Source organism: Phodopus roborovskii, unplaced genomic scaffold, assembly GCF_943737965.1.
Source record: "Phodopus roborovskii unplaced genomic scaffold, PHOROB, whole genome shotgun sequence".
Lineage (NCBI taxonomy): Eukaryota > Metazoa > Chordata > Mammalia > Rodentia > Cricetidae > Phodopus > Phodopus roborovskii.
The window spans coordinates 392,470-406,433 of NW_026126567.1; the positions used below are offsets into that span (position 1 = coordinate 392,470).

The 13,964-nt window shown below is 54.8% G+C and overlaps 2 protein-coding genes across 11 annotated transcripts in view; both read right to left on the minus strand.

Moving 5' to 3' along the window:
• Positions 1-5,151, minus strand: part of Adgrb1 (adhesion G protein-coupled receptor B1) — a 67,587-nt gene extending 62,436 nt beyond the window's left edge. For all 10 annotated transcript variants that reach the window (XM_051202681.1, XM_051202673.1, XM_051202680.1 and 7 more), the window contains exon 1: positions 4,864-5,151. The gene's annotated coding sequence lies outside the window, so the exon portion shown is untranslated. The remainder of the gene's footprint in view (positions 1-4,863) is intronic.
• Positions 1-13,964, minus strand: part of Psca (prostate stem cell antigen) — a 1,185,392-nt gene that overhangs the window by 182,970 nt on the left and 988,458 nt on the right. The gene's annotated exons all lie outside the window — the stretch shown is intronic.

Sequence of the window (13,964 nt, forward strand, 5' to 3'; positions counted from 1 at the left end):
ATGGCCTGGAGAATCCCAAGGGCCATACACTGCGGACCTTTCTCTATTGTTCTGACACACCACATGCCCTTCAACCCAATATCCCAGCTGAAAGTCAGCTCCCCAAAAGTGGTCGTCAGTCAAGTGAGATAGGCATGAGGGCTTTGCCATCCTCTTCCTGGGCCCTTCTTATGGCCTAACCCTGCCTCTAAGTTCCCTAGAATCCACCTGGCGGAGTCAGAATGTCATTTATCTCTGGGAAGGACTAGCAAGCTCAGAAGACCAACCCCTGTAGGTTGTTCAAGAAAGCAACAGCAGCTTCAGGTCCTACAGTAGCAAGGCTGAGTGGCCCTCAGCACTCCTGACCTAGCTTGGACCCATAAACCTCCAGGGAGTGAGATGTTAGATGGTAGGCAAGTTGGGAACCTCAAACAGTTCTGAGGGAGGGGTGGAGGGGTGATGGTGTGGGGCAATGGTGGGCCCTTGTGTGTGGACATGAGATGTTGGGGTGATGGTTAGGGTGAGATGGAAAAACCCCAGAGACCAAGATGATACCATCTGATGATGAACAGAAGGTGAGGAGGGAAGGAAGGGTACAAGGAGGTGAGTGTGTATATGGATTGTAGAATGCAAACAGTCACAGTCTGTCTGACAGAGGGTGCAGGAAGCCAGAGGCATAATCTTCCCCAGCCTGGATATTCTGGAAGCAAGTGACATGGACCTTCCCAACTATCAGTGTATCCCTAGAACCTCCCCACCCCCAGGACATTCCTACACACATGGGCACATGTGAAATATGTTCTATTTGCTGTGTTGCCTGTGCCAACATGAGGCCCAGTGAGTCCACAGTGGGCATAGGGTTTTGGGCAGTGGTGTGCAAGCCCTCCTCTCCTGCCCCGTGTATCTCTTTATGGAATATCTGTATGTCTGTTGCAAATGGCATGTGGGCTACTTTGGATCACATCAGCCTAGGTACTCTCGTGTGTGACAAACTTTCCTATACCTCCTGTGCCACGCAGCCATGGGTGTGGCAGCCTCATACATAAGAGCATGTGATTAATCTCCCGATTGGTGCCCCTGAGACCCACTGCCCAAAGGCATACCCACTATCTCTTTGGCATGTCTATCAGCCCAAGTGCCAATCCTGTCTATGGCTCTCAGAAGTCTACTAGGTTGAAGGAGGGTTCTTGGGTTCTTTCCCTCATCTTCCTCCTCGGATTCTGTCTAGTCCTCATATCTGCAGCCATACTTCCAGGACCTTTGTACAGCCATTTTTCCCCTCAAATCTTTCCGATCTTATCACTCCCTTACTCTTGTTGGGGGGCTCTTTAGTTTTGACACTCTTGGGACTCTCCTACGAGAGCTACACCTCTAGGCTACCTCAGCCCCAGAAGCCTGTCAGACCCCTGTCCTATATTCCCACTAACTCTGTGCGTGGGGGGGGGCATGGGGCTGGTTTTGCTCACAGCTATACTTCCTGCATGTTTGTACAATGGGCACCCTGGTGTTTGGTGTGCAGGACTTCCTCTGTGTTTATGTGGGCTGTGCACAGGGTCCCACAGGCCCAGTGTTTACCCAGAATTCACAGCTCTATGCTTTGGCGCAGTTGTACCCTAGGCGGCACAAGGACCCTAAGGGTGGACTTTCAGGCATGGTGGGGTTCACAAAATTCTCAGGTTCAGACTTGCTTAGGATGGGAGGGTGCTAGAGCCCATTCTATGTAGAGGGAGTACATGCACACACGTGGAAAACTGCATGCATGCACACATATGCATGCAGGCTGCAGATTGTCCCACACGCACGTGCATCATTTGACACATATGTACACGTGCCCACAAACACACAGTCACGCTTGTGCATTGCACTCACAAGCCAGGCGAGTTGGGAGAGGGTGATGCAGGCACAATCTGAAACACCGGATGCGTCACTGGCTCTGGCTGCAGGAACCAAGGGACAAGAGAGAGCGGCTGGGGGTTGCCTAAGATGGGGCTTGGAGCGCGGGTCCGCGGCAGAGGAGACGGAAGGGGCGGGCAGGGCCGGCGCGGCGCGGCGCAGCGCAACGCGGGCGCCCTCTCTTGGTCGTCCGCGACAGCGCGCCGGGCCCTCCCGCCCTCCACCACTGCAGCCCGGCGCCGGTCGCCTGGGCCTGGAGCCCATGGCATCCCCTGGGGACTGATTCCGCGTCCCCAGACCCGCTCTAGGAGGCAGAACTGGGCTAGGCGGGCAGCCAGGAGACGAGGACTCCATAGGAAGCTGTCCAGGTCCCTGCCGCTCGCCGGGCCCTGCTTGGGGCCCGCTGCTCCCTGGCCTAACCGCTGTGTCCGCAGGCGCAGAGCGGCCTCGGAAACCGGCGGGCCTGGACGCTGCAGAACCAGCACACTGCGGACCCGGAACGTCGGATCTCTGGATGGGCGCGAGGGGTCGGGGCTGTAAGCGTTCCAAGAACATAATGCGCGTTCCCATTTCGCGGTCTCAGCTACCGAGGCCCAAGAGCCTCTGAGCAAAGGAAGGGTCTTGGAGGGCTCTGCAACTTGGCGGTGGCCCTTCCGCGGCTCAAGGTCCATTGGAGTGCGGTATGGAGCCGACCAAGGCGACTAGATCGCCTCCTCTCCGCCCCCGCGCGGGATTGAGGCGGGGACAAGCGTCCTTCTCTCGGATCCGAGACAGCAAACTCCCTGCTCGCGCTCCCAGCGCGCATCCGCGCGTCTCCCTGGCGCATCCCTTGGCCTTGGGGCTCTGCCCCAGCCTCCCGGGCTCCGAAGCTACCCCGCCGGTCTCCAGTCCCTAGATCGAGGCGCAACAAGTCTGAAGGCAGTGCGAGCTAGGGGAGAGGGAGGGTGCAGGGCCTCGCACCGGGCTCGAGACGCTCCGGGATCCCCGAACTCGCACTATGTCCACCTCCCGGGAACGTGAGCCGGCGGCGGGCTCGCGGGACTGACTCGGCGGCTACCCACACCCCCTTCCAAAGCTCCAAATCTGCGTGCGCGGGTACGCGCCCAGGAGCCTCTGCCCCCTCCTCTGCCTGCTTGACCTTGCTTGGGTACTCAGTACTCAAAGCCAGACCCTATGGCACGCCGGCAGCGTCCGAGCACAGAGTTTTGAGACCGCCCGCGGTTGGGAAGGGAGAAGCTACCTCCTCGACCTCCCTTGTTGCTGCCGCTGTTGGAAGGGTCTCAGAGAAAAGGAAAGCTTGAAGGTTCCGGGGGATGTTACATTTGCTTTCTCGGATCCCAAATACGGGATACCGCTTCTCAGATAATGTAAAAGACCCCAGCCTTTCTCCCCATGCCTCTGCCTGCTGTTTGTGCCCCTGCAGTAGCTCTCACGAGGAGGGGCGTGTGTTTGTGGTTACAGAGCAGGGCACAGAGGGTCTCCTTGGGTCCTCAGGGTGGAAGAGACGCGGACCTCCCAACCCCCTCCTCAACACGTATGCCAAGTGGCTCCTCTGGGGCGGGAGTGCGCGCCCCGTACCCACCCACGCGCCTCCATGCCTTTCAACTCCCTAGGAGTTGCCGCTAAGGAATCTGCGCCCCAGACCCAAGGGAGAGGAACGCGATGGGGACTTCGGGGAGGGAAGGGGCGCTGAATGAGTGGATTAAGGCTGGTCTAGTCCTAGCCCGGTCCGCGCGCTCCGAGAAACTTGGAAACCCAAAATAAAAGTGGAAAGGGTAAGGGTGCCCAACAGGCCCGAGAGGGTGCCAGGCTGGTGCAGCTCTCTGGGTTGCCTGGGAGTGACCAAGCAGGAGCCACCACAGCCAGGCGGAGGGACCCAAGCAGAGCCGCAGCAGCCTCGGACCAGCCCTAGAACCACCTCGCTTCGTGGCGATTATCCGCTACACCTCCCCTCTCCCGAGGTCAGGGATACTGTTTGCTCTGCTTAGGTTGTACAGAGAACCAGGGGAAAGGGCTGGATCCCGGGCCCTCAGCCTCTCAGGAGGGGGCGGGGGCCGTGATCATTCCTCGAGGCAGCAGCGGCACGCAGCTCCGAAAGAGCGCAGCGGCAGCGGAGGCTGGTGGCCTCTACCCACTGGAGAAACGCAACCGGGAATGCTCAGAGCCCAGCCCCGCTGTTTCGGTCGGAGAGGGCAGCTGGCTGACCTAAAGTTCAGGGCAGCCTTTCTGCTCTGCCTGTACAACCGAACAGGAAGGAACACCGGGAGGGAAAGAGCTGGGGCGTTTGCGCGTGTCAGTTGTGATGGTGGGGGCACGAGAACAGCCCTTTTTCCGAATTTGGAGATAGGCCTCCGGGGTCTCCTTTCTCTGCCATTGTTGGGGCTGTAGGTGAGAACTGTGAAGGGGAGTCTAGGGGTTTCTCTGCCTGTCTCTATCTCTGTGCGTGGGGGGAATATGCAGCCGGGCCCTATAATAATGTAACGGGCTGGGTAAGATCAGGGAATGGGAGACACAGCGGGTTTTCTCTCGCGAGTCTCCTTGGACCGGCATAGGGAGCCAGGCGGGGCTCCCTTAGACCCCTGTCAGCATCTGTGTGTCAGGGCGCCACGGGAACGCCTTCCCCAGTGCGCCTCGGGTCTGTGCCGGTGATAGAGCAAGGGGTCCTTTCCCGGCCCAGTATGCCAGATTGGCTCTGCCTGGTGAGGATGAGGGGGAGGTAAGAGCACTAAGAAGCCTCTCCCACGTCCAGGGTGCCCCCTCCTCAGCCCGCCCAATGCAGGCGCTCAGAGACCTGCCAGATTCCGTTGCCACTGCTGGAGATGAAGGAGGCTGGGGAGGGTTTGTTTAAACTCCCGAGCTCCGATCCCAAACCAGGGTGCTACGAAGCCCCAAACGGCGAAGTTGGGAAGACAGAGAGGCCACCCTTCCCCCGAACCTCTCTGAACACGAGACGCCCCCTCTCGCCTCGCCCCCCCCCCAAGCCTTTCTTACCTTCCCCAGCAGTGGAGGCCCCGCGGACGAGGACTTGATCCAACGACTTGCAAAGCCCCCGTAGCGCACCGCGTCGCCAGCGGCCGAGCAGCGCGCCGGACCCGAGGCTACTGTCGCTGCCGCCCCCGACCCGCTCCGGGCCCCGCCGCCGAGACGTTCCCAGGAGCGCACCCGCGGGCGCTCGCAGGCTCCTCCCCACCCCTGCCTGGCGGAGCCCCTCGGGCGCCGGGAGGGTCTCGATGCCGGGGCTGCAGGCTATGCGGGGCGCGCGGGCCCGGAGCCGGGCTAGGACGCGGCGCGGACGCCTGTGCGGTTGGCTCGCCCGCTCCGCTCCCTCTGCCGGAGCCGCCGCCAACGCCGCGCCTGCCGCTGCCGCCGCCGCCTGCGCCCGCCGCTCCCTCTCCGGCCGCGCCGCCGCTTCGGTCCTCTCGCCTGCCCGGCTCTTCTCGCCTTTTTCCCCCTTCCTGAGGGGGGGTGGTGACGAGCGGAGCGAAGTCGGGGGCGGGGCGGCGCGGGGAGAAGGAGGAGGAGGCCGAGGACGCGGGGAAGGAGGAGGAGAGAGGCAAGCTGCTCCCCCGCCCGGCTGCCGGCGCTCCCCAATCTCTCGCTCTCTGAAACTGGATCCCGAATCGGGAGCCAGAGACTGCATTACGGATTACATCAGGCTTTATAGAGCTTCCAGATCACACATTAGAGGGGGAGCGCGAGCGGGGGGCGGGCTGGGGGAGGGGAGCAGGATCACGAAGAAGGGGTGCGACGCACAGGCGCGCGCACCTAGGACAGCCGGCTCCTGCCCCACGCAGCAGGAAAGCCAAGAGTTGGGACTATGCTCTCTTCCAGGAGCAGGGGAGTGGCTGCATCTTGGTGAGAGGTGATGGACCAACAAACGATGGATGGAGAAGAGGAGTTAGGGGCTGTGCACAGGCCTATAGGTGTGTGGGTGGAGGAGGCAGGTGACTGTAGGTAGAGGCTGGCGGGAGAGTGGATGGATGGACAGGTAACCGTTAAGGTCGGGGCCTGGTAAAATTGTAGAGGTGGGTGAGAGTGAGCAGGGCTAAGGGAAAAGGGGACTTGGTTGATGGCACTGGGGGAGGGGGCTACATAGATAGGCGGGCCATGCAGGTGGAAGACCGATGCATGCGTAGTGGGTGGGTGGGTTGAATGAGTGATGGGCAAAGAGATGGAGTCAGAGGCAGGACTGGGGCCCTTCCAAGAACAGAGGTGGAGCGCTGAACTGCTTCAGTTGTATTTGACTGGTCTAGACTTACCTAGGGGAGGACCTCCTTTCCTGTGATGATAAGGGTAGGGGAGTCAGCCAGGAATAGAGCCAAAAGGAGGTGGGTTTAAACGTGACCCTTCATGCCAACTCCCACCCATAGGTGAAGATGAGCCTCTTCAGCTGCTTTGTCTTCCATCAGAAGATCCCTGGTTCCTCCTGTTAGGTGTTCAAAGGGGCCTCTGTAGCAGACACGTTCAATCTGCAGCCCACCAGCTCTGTACATCCCAGGATAGCGATGAGTGTGACCCAACACATTTGTAGACCACATTGTCACATTCCCATCAAAAGGTTGGACCCCCCCCCACCTCCCCTGAGTCTAGACTGACAGCAAGTGTCCCAGAGCACTGATCTCAGGGAAGTTGCCTTGTGTCCCTCTCATTCTGCATTGAGTCCCTTTCTCCTGTTGCACAATTTGTGGTCCATCCTGAATTCAAGATGTTTTGTTTAGGATCCACTACTTTTTACACTCTCCATCACTGATGCCATTGCTACCCGAGACACTTCTGGTCCAGCTGTTTGCATCTCTCCCTTAGGGCCACTGCCAACAACACAAACTCACAACCCATGTCAGCATTGTCCCCCTGGGTGTGTGTCAGCTCTCACACTACTGTCCTGAAGCCTCCACCAAAACCTCTAATCAGTGTCCTCCATCAATGACACAGTCAACATTCCTATGCCACTGTGTGTGTGTGGGGGGTACCTCAAGTCAATTATGTTCCCAAGCACTCTGCACATGCCACTCTGTACACACCAGTTACTCCTGCAAGGCCTCAACTTATAGGGTGTCTCCAGGGACCGATAGCCGGGCCACATCAAAGTCCAGCAAGGTCCTTCCCAGCCCATCCTACTCATCAGGACCATATCCACCTAGCCTTCTTGAGAAGGGGCCTTCTTCCAAAGGCATTTGAAATCACAAAAGGGAGTTAGTATCCCTGAAGGCCCCTGATGACCATCATCTGTTCTTGTGGGGGGGGGGGGCTCTTAACTTTCCAGTCTCTGGAGGTTAGTCCTGCTTTGGTCTTCTAGCTGCAGTAGCAGCCTGTGGTCACCAGGGGGCCTCTGATATCAGGCCAAGAGGCAGCTGAGCAGCAGTGAGGCTATGAGTCAGGATCTAAGCACTTTGCTTTCCACACTTGTTTCTTGCTGATGGGGGAGGGCAGCAGAACTCCCTGGCAGGAATTTGGGATCTGCCCGAAGGCTCTTGAGCAAGGCTGAGACCCCCTTGAACTGTGCCATCAGAGAAAAGTAGTCTTTCCTCCCAAACTAGGCCTCTTGTGGGAGGGCAAGGGCAAGAGGCCTAACCTTCCTCTCCCTGAGTGGGAAGGCATTCTTGCCCCACTGACCTGCTGCTTTCAACAACTCCCCCTCACCCAAGCCTCTGACCCAGAGTCCAGACGGTGCAAGGTAAGACCTCACCCCCTCTTCAGATGAGAGGAATGTCAGAGTCAGGGACTGCCACCCCGAAGCATCCACAAACCAACCCAGCTGTAGCCTCGGTTGCCATTCATACACCTGTCACCCCCTACCCCTCAACACAAGTGACTTTAAATAATTCCTCCAGTTAAATTGTACCAGGATCCTATAAATCTAAACCAGGGGATTTCCACCAGTATCTCTTCTCCCAAGACCTACACTGGCCTAGACCTACCAGGCACTATTCCACACCCAAATCTATTTTCTTCCAAGGGTGTGGCCCTTGCTGAGAAGCCATGAATGCTTAGAATCGATGATCTCCTACTGAGCAAGGTCCACATAGCTGGGCCCTGACCAGGAGTTCCCTCATACAGCCACTGAGAATGAACCTCTTTGTACCTTCTAAGCAACATCCCTGGCAGAAAGCAGACTCCAAATCACAGTTAGATTCAACTATGACACTGAATTCACTGACCAGAAACTCTACTCACAACCTGGTCACACACCAAGCCCTTCCTTAGTCATAGACTTGAGTCCTAGTCCTGGTTGCATAGACACCTTATTCTGTTTAAAAGCTGAATTCTGACCCTAGTCAGCCTGAACCATGATCCTGCAACATACTGAGTGTTGATCCCATTGTGCACCTAACAGTGATAATGCCTTGTATAAGTTTTCTGGTCAGATCACAAAGTGCTGCCATTCTACAACTCAGCAGGTGCAAGCCCCTGCCCTCTACCAGCTCTGCCCTCCTCAACCAGCAACGAGCTCAGCCTTAAAGCCTCCATACCATGAAAATGTCAAGAGGAACTGATGCTAGGTGCAGGTTTTTCATAGTTTCCTCATCAGCGAGGTCCTGAACTCACTGGTCTCCTTGTATGCCCCAGGCATTTCATAGACACCCCTGTCCCTACCCAGCTACCAGCCAATTCAGATTCTGCAACTTTCTTGGTTCCTCTCCCCAAGGGCCTCTGCTCCTGCCTGGGCCCAGGTAAAGATGGTGACAGACCCTCCAGAAAGGGTTCTACACCCTGAGGCCAGCCAGGGTTAATGGTAGCCAATACACCCCAAGAGCATCTAGGAGCAACTGCCCAACTTTTGTTTCTGTGGTGCATGCACCTTTGAATTGTTTCATCATCTCTAGTAACACCAGCCCAGGCCAGGGACAGAATGGGGTCTCGGGAGTGCTGTCCGAGGCCATTTCTACTTAGTGTCAGTACAGGTAAGTGCAGTTCCAGGAGGTGATCACTTTGTAATCATCATCCCAGGCTTCTGGGCAATAAGTGGGGAGGCAGGAGTCTGACCTTTATAGCCCTGCCCTCTCCTGACCTCCCTTCCAAGTTCCCTTCCTTAGTTCTTAGGGTGACAAAGGGCAGAGAGGGCCTGGCTTTTGAGTCCTAGTGTCAAGGGAAGCATCTGCTTCTAGATGGACATGGTTCCACTGTGATTGTGGCAGTGCCTGGTGTCCACTTTGTCTTGCATGCCCCACTTGCCACCGCAGCTACAAACTGGAAATGTCACTTGTGGCCTGAGGATGGAAATTCATTTTCCTGACTTTCAGTTCATTTAAATTTAAACAGCCACACACGTGTTACATAGCTGTTGCCTGCTGTACTGGACTGGTATTATGGCTCTACCAGACTCACAGGGCTGCAGGGCAGACGATATGACATTTATCCTATCTCTATCCCATCTCAATCCTGTGGCTTCAGGTGGCTGAGAAAGAGTAGCCCTGAGCATTTTTTCACCTCTTGCATCAGGACCACCAGGTATGCCATCTTAGTGAGTCCCACAGTCAACTGGGTTATGGAGAGCCCCATGGGTTCAGGAAAGTTTCTCAGCTTCTCTGTGCTTTATCTGCAAACAAGAACAATAGTGATGCCTCCCTGTGTGACTTTTGACAGGACCAAATGAGCACATGGGTCCTCTGACCCCAGTATGGGTGTGGTGAGGGGCTGCTCCAGATAACTGCTGGTCTTTGAATTAGTACGTAAAGCCCCGCCCTCCCCCCCCCCCCCACCTCTGTGCCTGCTGACTCAGTGCAGTCTGCCGAGCTGGACTCTTGTGCCTGGTCCATAACTGTAGCAAATGGCTTTATTCCACTAGTTCTTCCCTGCCCCCACTGACATCTAGAATCTTGGAACTGTGGCTATCCTCCTGGTTAATTCCCAGCCCCATTGAGGATCCCTTTGGTAGACTGGGCCAGCTATCTTAGCATCTAGGGTTTGGGGGATTAAGCAAGGAACTCCCCAGGGCTCTAGCTTTTTGTGACCCTGACCCTCAGGAGCTGACCCCTGCATGGCTCAAGCACCTTATTGCAGCTTTGCATAGATAACACCCCCAGGGCTCTTGCCTCTTCTGTGTAAAACTCAAGACAAACCAGGGTTGCCTGCCCCAAGTCCTGGGGCAACTGCCTGACCTATGAAGAGAGAATTCAGGGCTCATACAAAGTAGCAGGCCTGGGAAGATTCAGGCAGGGTATGTGCTTCTGAGGGTGCCTTGGCTGTAAGGAGTGCACAGAAAGTTGTGTTTGGGTTTATAGGGAGCATGACTGGTCTTCACCAGGACTTCATCCAGTTCATGTCTGTTCGCTGGCCAGTTGCCCTTGTCAAGTTGAGGCAGGTGACATTTTCTTCCACATTGGGAAAAAGTCAGGGAGAGGAAGATGCTGGCCTGGGACCCACAACGGGTTCCAATTGGCCAGGACTCTGGCAGGCTGTCAGGGAGGATGACAAGGGAAGAGAAATTGATGGATATTTGTTGGGGGGGGGGCAGGCCTTTGAATCATTTCTTCCTTGGCCACTGGCAAGGTATTTGAGGCCAATTGCCTTTTGAACAAGTCCTGCCCAGACCAGGGGCCCTCTATGCATGGATACGTTCCAAGGGGTCAGGGCCACCAGATGTAGAAGTATCCTTCCTGGAGGGGCTCAGTATGTATACAACCTGAGTGGCCCCTGTCCATGCCTCAGGACCTGCTCCATCTGCCCTGAAGAGCTCAAGCTATTTCCAAACACTCCTTGTCACAGCTCTCAGAGTGCAAACCTGGTGTGATCAGCGGGTTTCCCAACACCCCTCAGGGCCCAAGCACATTGAATGCAGGTCAGGGAGAGGCAAGGTGGCAAACACTTCAGCCTGCTGGAGTATGGGGGTCCCCTGGGGCCATAAAGGCCCCTGAAAATGGTGAGGCCTAGATATATGTTCTGGAAGGTTTCTCAGTATCTTCATTGGCCTGTCTGTCTTGTTCCCTACCTTCCTCTGTCCTCACATAGCTAGGGGAGATGACAAGGAAGGGCCCCCTTCCAAATCGGGTAGAATTGCATGCAGTTGGGGGGGGGGGAGGATGACTGTCCAAGGTCATATAGCCAGGGTCTAGGATGCACTCCAGAGTCTGCGCTCTGAGTCATGTATCTGTCCTTTGAAGGTCTTCAAGGCTGATAGGACAGAAAGGGAAGGAGGAGAAATGTCCCAAGGAGAGCACAAGGCACTTCAGAGAGCTGTTCCCATCTATGTAGCACACAGAACATTGACTCTCTTTCTAGAAAGAGCTTTATGTGTATGTAGAGCTAAGGATATAACCCAGGGCTTCCTGCATGCTGGGCAGGCACTCCACCATTGACCAGATCCCTAGAGAAATCTCTGACCTTGTTACCATCTGAGTCTGGGCACTGGTCACATATTAATCCCTGCCCACTGACCAAGCTCTGCTTCGAGTTAGTTGACTGAGCCTTGATTCTTGAGTACAGGCTGATCCACACTCTTATACTAATCCCTAACTTTTCATTGATTTAGATGGCTCAGAGTATATACTGATCACAGATCACTGGTTATATACTCATCCTTAATTTCTAAATCTGGGCATATATTTAGAACGCTTAATTGAGCCCTGAATCTAGGTTATTCATTGATCCAAGATCTATAATCACAGACTGATCCCTTGTCCTCATTTCCCTGGTGTCACAGCCTGAAGACGGACACCAACTGTGGTCATACAGCTTATCAAGCTTCTCTTCTGGGCTTGGCATCTTGCCCACACTAGACAACCTTCCACCCTGGTTCCTAAAGCTGAGACTATGGGCTTCAAGGCCTCTGTAAATGGTTGCCCCAGCTGCCCCTTCAGGCCCCACATCTGGGCTTAGTGAGCCCCCAGGATTACAGAATGCCAAGCCAGCTCTTGTTGGAGAGAGTTTAGGCATTTAATAAACAGCACAGTGAAAAATCGATATGGGCAGGAAGAGAGCTGGGAGCCAAGAGGAGCAGGCTGGTGGTGGGCCTGGCTGATTCTGTGTGCTCACCTGCTCGCCCTTGGCATTATAGGGGTTTCCAATGTGTGGATCGTCAGTCAGCCTCCCTTGAACACAAGCCTTCCTCCATCCCTGCTGCCCTTTTAGTGCCCCATTGGCACAGTGTGCAATCGTCAACTTACACAGGGACCTAGGTTGTCATCAGAACTTCATCAACAGTACTGGGGAAGCCACATTGTTTCCCACATTTAGGCTGAGTCTTAGCCGTGTGGTGCACCAAGATGGTATGCTCTCTTCAGCTGTCCTAGATGGGAATAGATCTGGGCATCCTAGATCACAACACAGCCTAGGTGGCAGGGCAAAACACTGACAGAGGTGGATACAACCCCTACCCCAGTATTTTTCAAAGAGCGGCCTCAGGCATAAGGCTTGGGGATGTGACATTGTGAGGGTAGGGCCCTAGAGCCATCTGCCAGAGGGTGAGTGTAGGTCAGTGCCTGAGTCAGATAAGTACCCCTTGACCTCAGCATTTGTAGGAAGTCCTTTCCCTCTGTTGATCTGTGATTATCTGTTCCCATCTACTCTCCCCCAGTTGGCCTAGGTTGAGGTAGCCTGGGTCCTCATCAGGACCCCCATGTACTAATGAGCCTGGGTCCTCATCAAGACCCCCATGTACTAATGAGTCTGGATCCTCACCAGGGCCCTCCATGTACTAATGAGCCTGGGTCCTCATCAGGGCCTTCCATGAACTAATGACACTGAGGCACTCCACCATATATAGATAGCACCCACATAGAGTTTCTCATTTGTCTCTGTTCTAGATGGGAAAATTAAGAGTAGTTGTGATAGGGAAATTGAAGGTTGGTTGGGGGGAATAGTGCTAGGTTGAACTTTGAACCCTGCTTCCCCTACACATCCCTGTCTCTCCTCCCCACACTTACCTTGAAGGCCTTTCTTTGAACTGGCCTTAAAGTAGTGTGTGTGAACACACAACTGGGACATCTCCCTGCAAAGGCACAGCTTGGGTGAGGTCCCCTATGAGGGCCAGAGCCCAGTACTCAGACTCACATCCTTCCCCTTGCTGACAACTCTCTGTCCTCTTCTGTTTAGTAGATGGAGGTCTCTCCATCCCCGAATCTCTTCTCTTCCATGGTGTTGCTTTTTTCTCTGGGTGTCTGCGTGGTTGTGGCATGGAGGTGGGGGCAGAGAAAGGGAGATGGAGAGTGAGACAGAGCTCAAGAGCCTGGAAGGGCAGGCTGGTGTGAAAAGGTGACAGAATGAACTTCACATGCTGAGGTCCCCAAGGACATGACCTTACCTCAAAATTCGGCAATGAGATGACTTTGCTCTGAAGCCAGGAAACAGGGCAGGCTCCGGAAGGGCTGTGAGCAGACGAGACAAACACTGAACTGGGGTGCCCGCAAGCTGTGGCAGGAGGGAGAAGTGTATGAACTAGACTCTCCCCTACGGCACCCACCATAGTGGCACCCCGTCCCTGGATTTCCAATCTCCAGAGCTGTGAGGCCTTGAGGCTCTGTGGTGTGGGTCCCCACAGTGTGGGTCTGTTACCCGGGTGATTGAAATGGAGCTTCTACCTAACAATCTCATTGGTTGTAAGGGGACAGATGACCACAGGTGGCCCAGCTCCTTAGAGAGTTGCTCCTTCTACTTTGCCAAACATGCTTCATCCCTAGGTGAGCATCCTGGTGGAACAGTCAACCAGATATGAGATAGTCCTGATTGGGCAGGAGATGGACAACAGATGTCTTGTCAAACAGGGATTGGTACTGGTGTTGTTACAAGGAAATTGGCAACCTATATACAAGTCAGGTAAGCTCGTCTTAATATTTGGAACATCTAGTACTTGTTTATCTGAGTTCTGATTGGTCCCTTTTCCTTGTTATTGTGAGGGTGTGACCTAATTCCAGTATTGTTGGTCTACAGACTGTCATGGATACACTAATGTTAAGTTAGGCCTCTCTGCCAACAACTGACAAATGGGACCTCATGACCTTAAAAAAGTGCTGCACAGAAAAAGGAAGTAAGGAAACAACCTACAAAGTGAGAGAACTTTGCTAGTTATGTATCTGCCTGAGGATTAATATCTAAAATATATAAAAAAACCTAAAAACTCCTAAACACCAAAAATCCAAATAATAGATGTTAAAATG